General features: G+C 34.1%; 1 pseudogene; it reads right to left on the reverse strand.

Annotated features, from left to right (window-relative positions):
- Positions 1 to 1,971: 1,971 nt before the first annotated feature.
- Positions 1,972 to 5,005, reverse strand: LOC105764290 (receptor-like protein kinase FERONIA; annotated as a pseudogene).
- Between the last annotated feature and the right edge of the window lie 4,938 nt (positions 5,006 to 9,943).

A 9,943-nucleotide genomic window follows, 5' to 3' on the forward strand; every position in this document is an offset into this window, starting at 1 on the left:
TTTAATGTATTATATTTTTTAAATTTATTTTATATAAAAAAATTAATATGGGTAGGTGAACCAAACTTGGATTTTAACACTTTTATCTGAATCAAATTTAAACAAAATTTTAATTCTTCTTTTAAGTCAAACTGGACTTAAAAAAACAAACTTAAATTTTTTAATTGCCCGACCCGCCCATTAATAACACTAATGTAAACTTTTTTTTACCTTAAGTTTTAATAAACTGAACTGATTTTTTTTCAAATTATCTTCGCAAACAACTAAACCTTACAAATTAAGGGGCAAAAAAGCTCAAGGATGGTTTCTCATCTCAATTCCAAAAAAATTTTAGACTGCAAGAAACTCATTTTATCTCAAGATAATTGATTCCATAAATGGAATGTTTATTTATTTTTAAATAATTAGAACTGTTTCCATCCCTTTTACAATTTAAAATTAGTTACCGGAATGATATTTAAATAAATATTTTAATAATATTTTCTCTAGAATTAATTTAATTTATCCTATAAAATTATATTTTAAAAGAATTTTTATTCTAATATAAATTTTTTTGTGCAAAATTATTGGGTTGTTAAGTGAAGTTCTGTTTGATAAAATGTTAGAAAAATCCAGTCAACTAAAATTAATATTTTCAAGAACGTTTGATAACTCACAATGAAAGCTAATTTTTTTTTTACAAAAGGTATAAAAATTATAAGTAGATAGAAATTTACTTATCACTTAATAAAAATAAATTCAGTAGTTTTTATTTTATTTTATTTCATTTAAGATTATATTATCTTTTATCGAACAATCTAATAATATTTATTATTTAATTTTTTAAAATATCAAATATATTTTATAACTTAATTCAACCCTTAATCATTCAACACTTGAGTTTGGTTTCCGTCTTAATCTTGTGTCTTACTAAATCAGTAATAATTCTACTGAAATTAAGTATTTGATAGATAATTTATTAAACTCTATGTTGGTATGCACTCCTATAATTTTATTTTAAAGTGTTTCCGTTACTTTTTGACCTCACACTGTATTACTTAATTTTTTATTTATGAGGTAAAAAATATTATTTAATAAATATATTTATTACGATTTCACATAAAAATTAATTAATGTTTTTATTACAATAATAAAATTAACTATTTATTATTCATAGTGTTCTAACTTTAAATCTCATTAGAATTAATTTTTTATTAATTTATTATATAAAAAGAAAAATACTATCATAAAATTTTTTTTTGGCATATGAGAGGATATTTTAATAATTTCATAATTAAGTTGATGTCCGATTAACTTGTAACATTAACATCTCGTTTGGTTACTATTATAATAACATAAGAAAAATACTTATTTAATATATATGTTTTAACATGAGAAAAAACTAGTGTACTAACATGATGAATAAATAGTCCATCGCAGTCAAAACGTTTGGTAGGTAGATTGTTAATCACGTAATAAAATATATTATTTTGCTGGGTTAAAGTGTTAAAACAAGTAAAACGTAAATGTTATTTTATAAAATATCATTTTGCCTATAAACCAATCACTTATTTAAAAATTACAATACAAAAATAAATTTGTACATCATAAATCTCAATCCAAGAATTTAATTGTATGCATAAAAATATTTTCTCCAAAACATAATGAATGAATACGTGACATAAGATTTATTGACTATTGTACTAAGTTTTTCTTTAATTTACTTCTTTTCATATGAATATATCATCACAATTTCTAATCTTGAATTTTCAATATAATACTTAAAACTACCCATAACATTTCCCAACCCTTAAATAAAAAGACAATGCGCTTTATGTTTACATTCAAATAGCTTAGTGATTAACATAGTTACATGAAACTACTTTGAAATATCAAATATCACAATACAATTTTTTTTTTAAATCAATCAAATATATATTTGGATCTTTCTCAAATGAACTAAAAAAACTACCAACAAGCTTCATGTTTGGATCATCGTCCTTGTGGGTTTCTAATCTCAGAAAAAACTGCCTTAGACAAGTATTTATCAGAATCCTTGATACAAAAACTTTTTGTCATCGCTTTTTGTAAATTGAAAGAAGTAGTGCTCTTGGAGTTCATGACATGATCGCCAATGCTACTGAACACTTCCCCACTCTCATCTTCCATTTCGTAGGTTTTAAACTCATTCATGTCTTCTTCAAACCCACCACTGGCATTTGGTTTAAGGGGCTCCTTCTTTGCACTTTCTTGCAATTGCAGTGCGAACTATAGCCCCCACACCATAGCATCCATCGATGGCCTCTCGATTCCATCATCATGCAAACAACTCATTGCCACTTTAGTGATTTTTTTCAAACACTCAAATGAAATCTTTCCTTTCAAAAATGGATAAATGATATTGTAAAGTGATTCATTTCGATAGCATTCTTGAGCCCATGTTGCTAAGCTTACCTTATTCTTCTCGGTCGACCGACTAATTGGTGGCCTAGCACATAATATTTCACAAGGGACCACACCGAATGAATATACACTGGACTTTTTAGTCAATTGTCCACGACGATAATACTCTGGATCCGAGTACCCGAAGCTGCCTTTCACAACCGTGCTAACATAGGTTTGGGACATGTTAGTAGGGCCGAATCCAAAATCTAAAACTTTAGCCACCCAGTTCTCATCTAGCAAGATATTTGTTGTCTTAATGTCTTGATGAATGATGGTGTGTTTTGCACCTGAATGAAGATATTGCAACCCTTGAGCGGCGCCAACGCAAATCTCTAGCCTTTGTTTCTATGGAAGAAGAGGGGTTTTGGAGTTGTAAAGAAGATCACGAAATGTTCCATTAGCCATGTAATAGTAGACCAAAATCATCTCACCGTCATCGTTGCAATAGCCGATCAATGAGACCAAATGAAGGTAGTATAGCTAGGAAAGCATCTCGATCTCGGTCCTGAATTCGTGAGCACTTTGTTGAGACTCAGGGTTCAACCGTTTTATTGCAACTTGTGTCTCCCCATCATTGATGAATCCTTTCTAAACAAGCCTCCAACACCAATCATGAAAACATTGTCGAAGTTGTCGGTTGCTCATTTAATCTCAGACAGTGAAAAGTAATGACAAAGATCAGAAGGCAGAGATAAGCTGCCACACTTGGTTGACCCTTTTACTGGAACTTTTTTATCAGAAAACTGACTCCACTGTGAAACTTGTTAACACCATTCTTTGATGGAAAACGGGGTCGACTTGGATTTTGAAAACGAAAACAAAAAAAAGGGAGTCGCCACCAATCCTTTTTAATGAGGTGTGACTGGATCACCTTGAAAAGTGGTTGTTTTTAATAAACGGTTTTGATTTTATTAAAACAACGATTTTGGTCCACGAAATCTAAAAAAACAAGTTCGGGAGTCGGTTACGTACGAGGAAGGATTAGCACCCTCGTAAGGCCCAAAAATTGGTACCTTGTTGATTAGTCAATGTCTTAATGTCGAAAATTAAAAAATTTAAAGAAATTTAAAATACGATCCTTTGTTTTAAAATGACTTGTATAAAATAGGTTGCTTATAAAAAAAACTCCTACGATAAAATTTTTAAAAATTTTATTTAAAAAAAAGGGATATTCAATTGTTCAAGTCAGATGAGGAAATCGCAACCCAATACGTTCGGGCACAATTTCTCAACATTCCGAACATTGAATATTGCCTCGATTATTTTTAAGAAAAATCCTCATCTCGTAAAAGAACGTGTCACAACCAATGTGTTAGGACACAACATATTGAATTCCCGATAATGAGCTTTTATTTATTTCTTTTCGATTAAAAGAACATTCTCGACAATTTAGACTCAACGAAAGAAATCGGAACCCAATACGTTAGGGCTCGATCCTCTCGAAAATCTCAAATGTCAAGCATTGCTCTTATTTTCAAAAATTTCCCTTAAAAAAAATTTTAGGTAAGATTGATGTAATGCTAAACTCGATATATGCATAGGTGTCGCATTAGTAAACGAAAGTAATGAACATGATGATATGGACAAACAACCACAATAAAAATAACAATACTAAAAAAGACAAATGAATTACATACAACAACATGCAAACAGACGAGTAAAACTAAAATATTTCCCAAGATAATAACAAACATATAAACAAACAAGCATCAAATACAGCAATAATAACAATAACAAAATTTATAAAGATATCTAATGTACATATATAATAAAATTTAAAACTAAAAGATATAAATGAATAAATAATAATAATTATATTATTATTATTAATAGAATAATAAATAATCTATAGTTAAAAAGAACACAAAAGATATAAGTATTTACATAATGATAACATATAATAAAACAAACATATTTTAATAAATAAATATAAATAGGAATATAAAATAAAAATAACACGAAGCTAATAGTAAAATATAATAATATAATAAGGAATAAATGTAAAAAGAAAAAATACAAGCGTGGTAATAAGTAGATTAATTAATAAGGTAATAAAAATAACAAGAAATGGGCTAATTCAGAATAAAACGAAATTTAAAGGATAAAACTATAATAAAATAAACAAAGAATGACTAAAATAGAAGGGCGCGAAAAGGTAGAGGGCCAAATAGGCAATAAACCCAATTTTAAGCCACGCGTCCCTCCCTCAGGTGTCCAACGATTGAGGACTAAATTAAAAAGGGAACAAATCCGGGATCCAAATTAAAAGAGGAGAAAAAAACAAATGGTCCAAAATGAAACAGACCGAAAATGCGGAAGGGCCTGAAGCGCAAATAACCCCTTGAAGGCTAAAGCATGCGGACCCTGGTTGGATGGGTCGGGTCGCCCGCGGGTCGCGCTAAACGGCGCCGTTTTGGCCTGATAGGCTCGCCCCAAAACGACGTCGTTTCGGGGGCCAATAAAAGCCCAGTTTTTAGAAAAAAAAAGTCATTTGCCTTTTGTTTCTGAAAAAAAGAAAAAAAGCTTTAAGTTCTCTCTCAACCTCCCCTCTTAACCGGCCATGGCTCCGGTCACCGGCCATGGCTCCGGTCATCGGCCACCGCACCGGCCGCCGGACGCCGGCGACGGCGCCGCCATCCGCGGTGGCTGGAAAACCAAAATACTCCATTTTGTTCCTTTTTTCGAATAGAGCCCAGATCTGGGGTCAAAACTACCAGAAAAACCTGGCGACAAAGGCTAAAATCGGAAGAGACCTTTCGGTTCTTCCTCCTCACATCTACCGAAATCAGGTAAGACTCTCCTTTTTATTTTATTTTATTATATTGTTATAATATGTTGATTAAATGAGAATGAAAAGAGAAAGAAACACTGTAGAAAACCAAAATAGAATGAAAATAAAGAAAAAGCAATCGAAAAAACCAAGGTGAATCACCTTCAAAACTTTTTATTTCTTCCAAGTTTTTTTCTAAAAGCCGAAACCTTTTACATGTTGTTAGTTTTGGCTTTTATAGTCGATTGTTTTACATTTTTTATTCCTATTTGATTGTCGTTCTCTACTGTTGCGTGTCCTTGCAGGTACTTGATGGAAGTGGTTGGTGGTGGTTCTTGCAGATAATAAAGGTGTAGTAATGTTGGTGGCGGCCAGGAGCAGGTAGGCTAGGGTTTTAGAAAACTGAAACCCTAGTTTGACTGTTGAGGCTGGGACTTTGGGCTTTGGATCAGTTGGACTGTTATGGGTTTAATTTGTTTTGGGTTTGTTAATAGTTTGGGTTTGTATTGGTTTTGGGCCTGGGAAAATTTCGGCTGTACAGCTGCCCCTCTTTGCTTCATTGTCGTGTAACGGGAATGAAGCAAAGACTAAGAAAGACCAAATTTACCCAGTCTCGCCGGATCTTGACTTCTCTTGACGCTTCTCTTCAAGTAGCTTCACCCCAGTCCACTATGCCTTGTTGCTTCGATCCGTTCCACTGCAACTTCAAAAGATAAGACTTGTAGCTTCAATCCACTCTGTTGTAACTTCAGGGGGTGAGGTTTGTGGTTTAAATTTACTTCCCTACTACCTTGGGAAGATAAGATTCACCATCTTCGATCTGCTCCACTACTGCTTAGGGAGACAGAATCTGCAATCTTCAACCTACTCCCCTACTGCTTAGGGAGATAGGACTAACGGCTTAAATCTGCTTCTCCACTGTATTGGGAAGATAAGATTCACCATATCCGATCTACTCCACTACTACTTAGGGTGACAGAATCTACAATCTTCGACCTATTCCACTACTGCTTAGGGTGATAGGACTAATGGCTTAAATCTGCTTCTCTACTGTATTGGGAAGATAAGATTCACCATCTTCGATCTGCTCCACTACTGCTTAGGGTGACAGAATCTGCAATCTTCAACCTACTCCACTACCGCTTAGGGTGATAAGACTAATGGCTTAAATCTGCTTCTCCACTGTATTGGGAAGATAAGATTCACCATATTCGATCTGCTCTACTACTGCTTAGGGATACAGAATCTGCAAACTTCAACCTACTCCACTACTGCTTAGGGAGATAGGACAAATGGCTTAAATATGCTTCTCCACTGTATTGGAAAGATAAGATTCACCATATTCGATCTGCTCCACTACTGCTTAGGGAGACAGAATCTGCAATCTTCAACCTACTCCACTACTGCTTAGGGAGATAGGACAAATGGCTTAAATTTGCTTCTCCACTGTATTGGGAAGATAAGATTCACCATCTTCGATCTGCTCCACTACTGCTTAGGGAGGCAAGGTTTGCGTCTTCGATCTGATTCGTTGTCAATGTAGGAAGGCAAGATATGTTATCTGTGACTTGCTCCACTACAACCGAGGGAGGCAAGGTTTGTGTCTTCGATCTACTTCGATGTCAATGCAGGAAGGCAAGATCTACTATCTTTGACCTACTTCGCAGTCAGTATAGGAAAGCAAGATCTGATGTCTTCATTGATCTGTTCTCTGGAGAACATGACCTTTACAATGAACCTAATTATGCCTAATGATTAGAATGGCATGATCAAAATGAATCAAATGCTCCTAACTAGACATGTGTGAATGGTGTTTGCATGAATGCAAAATTTTATTTTTTCGAGAATGATCTCGCTTAGGTTGTCATTGCTCGAAGTTTATTAAGGCTTTGTGACTAACGTGCTACGACGCCTTCTTGCTTGACTGGCTTTTCTAAAGAAACATTTAGCCAGGTTACCCCCCACTGTGAACCTCAAAGTTTAATCCATTAGGGCGCAAAATTTGTACCATCATTCTCCCACTGTAATCCAAGGGTAGAAATATGTGGCCTTTCCTCAATCCTTTCCTACCACAATTCAATGATACAGGACTTGAATCGTTCTAGTTCCTTACACCATTCCCAATGAGTCATACTCATGTGCAAATGAAAGATCTCTTCTCCGAGGTAACCTCTTCCTATTGCCTGATAATCATTGCTTACTTGTTTATTTAAGCTTTGTTATTGACACGACATCTTGTCATTTTGTTCAATCAATGCACTTGACAATAAAATCCAAAGAGAAAGTCTAAATTTAGACTCTTCCTTCTCAAATTTCCAATTTTTAAATTTGGTGTGTTCTAAACAATTGTCCTGTTTCAGGTTCCTATATTATTTAGAAACTTTTCGGAGTAATATGCAAAACTTCCTTTGTGAAAGTTTTATTAGTCCATTAATCATTATTCCAATGCAACATGCTTGCAAAAAGAATATAACAATGGATAAAATAGAATTGATTCGAGAGCATAGCTCGAAATGGATAAATCGTCAAAGAGATTAAGAATAACAAAGGAATTGATTGGGAACACATATCTTGAAAAAGAATGAAGTATTCCAAGAACAAAAAATTCAATATAAAAATATTATGAAGATTAGGTGCCCCAAATATCGCAGCTTGAACTTCTCTGTACAAACTTTCTGAAGACCTTTCTAAGTTTGACATGTTTTAGGAGATCTACTGGACTTTGTCGATGCCTCAAAATGTCGCCTACCCTTTCCTATTGATTCAGGTATAACAAGATCACCACATGCCCCAATTTGATCAAAATTTGAGCTGCTCCGATCACTTCATGCCCCAATTTGTTCTAAAATTTGAGCCACCTTTTTTGGGTTTTCAACTCAAATCCCCTTTGGCCTCAAGGCACCCTTTACGGGTTTTCCCCTTAGCCTCTCCATTTTTACTTTTTTTTTCATTTTTTCATTTTTTTCATTCATTTTTTCATTTTCATTTTTTTTTTGTTTGACTCAAAGTGTCCTTTGCAAGTTTTCACCTTGGTCCTTCCTTCTTCTTTAAACAAAATGTTTCTTAACTGGATCCAAGTTTATAGGATTGGCAATCTCACTCGGGATCAGTGCTCCTCTGAAAATGGTCTTCTTTACAACATAGGGACATTCCAGGTTTGGCATTCATTTCCCTTTAGAATCATTTCGTTAAGGAAGAATCTTTTTCAACATTCAGCCCTCTCGTGGAATTCTCTGAGATGAGCCTGTTTATTATGGGCTTATATTATTTATTTATGGTACATCTGATCCTGATGAATAGCTTTTAACCCTTTTCCTAGGGCCAACTGATCATATCGCGATTGGATCCCTCCAACAAGCAATGAGGGGATTTTAATAGGTAAAAATACCTTAATCCTGTAAACCAAAAAGAGAGGTGTTGCCCCAGTACAGATGTTCAGCAAACAATGAGGGCAAATGGTAATTTCTCATGCCAGTCCTTGTTCACCTCTAGGTAATTTGGTGACAAAACATTGTGTCTGCTTCTGAATTGATTTCAGACCTCAGTTATCGTGCTATCATTTAAGTTCAATGCATTTTTCAATACCATCCTCTCTGAAATTCTGTATCGGTATAGGATGACATTGATCCATGAAGTAGCCTCTCAAAAAAAATGAAGCAATGCCCATTAGAAGTCTTCAATAATGGTGATGTACATGCCCCATTTTGCTCAAAATTTGAGTCGCCTTCTTTCGGGTTTTCAACTCAGATCCACCTTTGGTCAAAGCACCCTTTGCAGGTTTTCGCCTTGACCTCTCCTTTTTCTTTTTTCTTTTTTCTTCTTTCTTTTTCTCCTATTTTGACTTTTATTTTTTTGATTTTTGTTTTGTTTTTGTTTTTGTTTTTGTTTTTGTTTTTGTTTTTGTTTTTGTTTTTGTTTTTGTTTTTGTTTTTGTTTTTGTTTTTGTTTTTGTTTTTGTTTTTGTCTGAACTCATGAGATCAGGCAAGTCCTAGTTATGCTTTTCGACTAGAATCAATGTTATTCTAAAGTCTTTCACATAAGATTTTCCACTTTCATCTTGTATGTGAAAAACCTTCTTTGGTACTAGATTTCTTTCATAGAGCCCTTTTGGGACGCAACTACGACAGAAAACTTTGGATCTTCCTCTTTAATCAGGATAAAATCCAACAACATCTTAAAGGGATGGAAACTCGACTTCAAATGGGTAAAGTTATGCTGACTCAACGAGAGAGGCATTACCCCGGCAAAGAGTTGCATCGTCCGCACTGTAAATTTCTGACATCGTGCTGTTGTGCAGGTTTTATTATAAGAATCGAGGCATACCCTAGTTTGATCATACAAAGACATCTTTGAACTCTAGAGGTAACTCAACAAGGTCTTGCTTCGTCTCTGTGGTCAGGTCAATTCTAGTCTTCACCAAGCTCACAATTTCTAATGATTCATTGAGAGGTAGGATCTGCTTATCCTCTTGTTCTACCATCCTCAACAACTCCGGGGATAGGTTACAATCTATGTCATCTTCAAAGTCGTGAGATCCCTCTAAACACATGTCTCGCTTAAAAGGAGATTCTAAGTCTATAGCAGTGTCATTCATGTCGTTGATGTTTAGGGACCTATTGTAGGTACAAGGGAATATACAAAGAATGTATGAATTTAAGAATAATTATCTGCACAGTATGATTATGAATGATTGAAAGAATGATTTGGATGAAAGAATAAAAGAATATTGGTTTAAAAGATCGCAAAGA

The sequence above is a fragment of the Gossypium raimondii genome, chromosome 7, assembly GCF_025698545.1.
Source record: "Gossypium raimondii isolate GPD5lz chromosome 7, ASM2569854v1, whole genome shotgun sequence".
NCBI lineage: Eukaryota > Viridiplantae > Streptophyta > Magnoliopsida > Malvales > Malvaceae > Gossypium > Gossypium raimondii.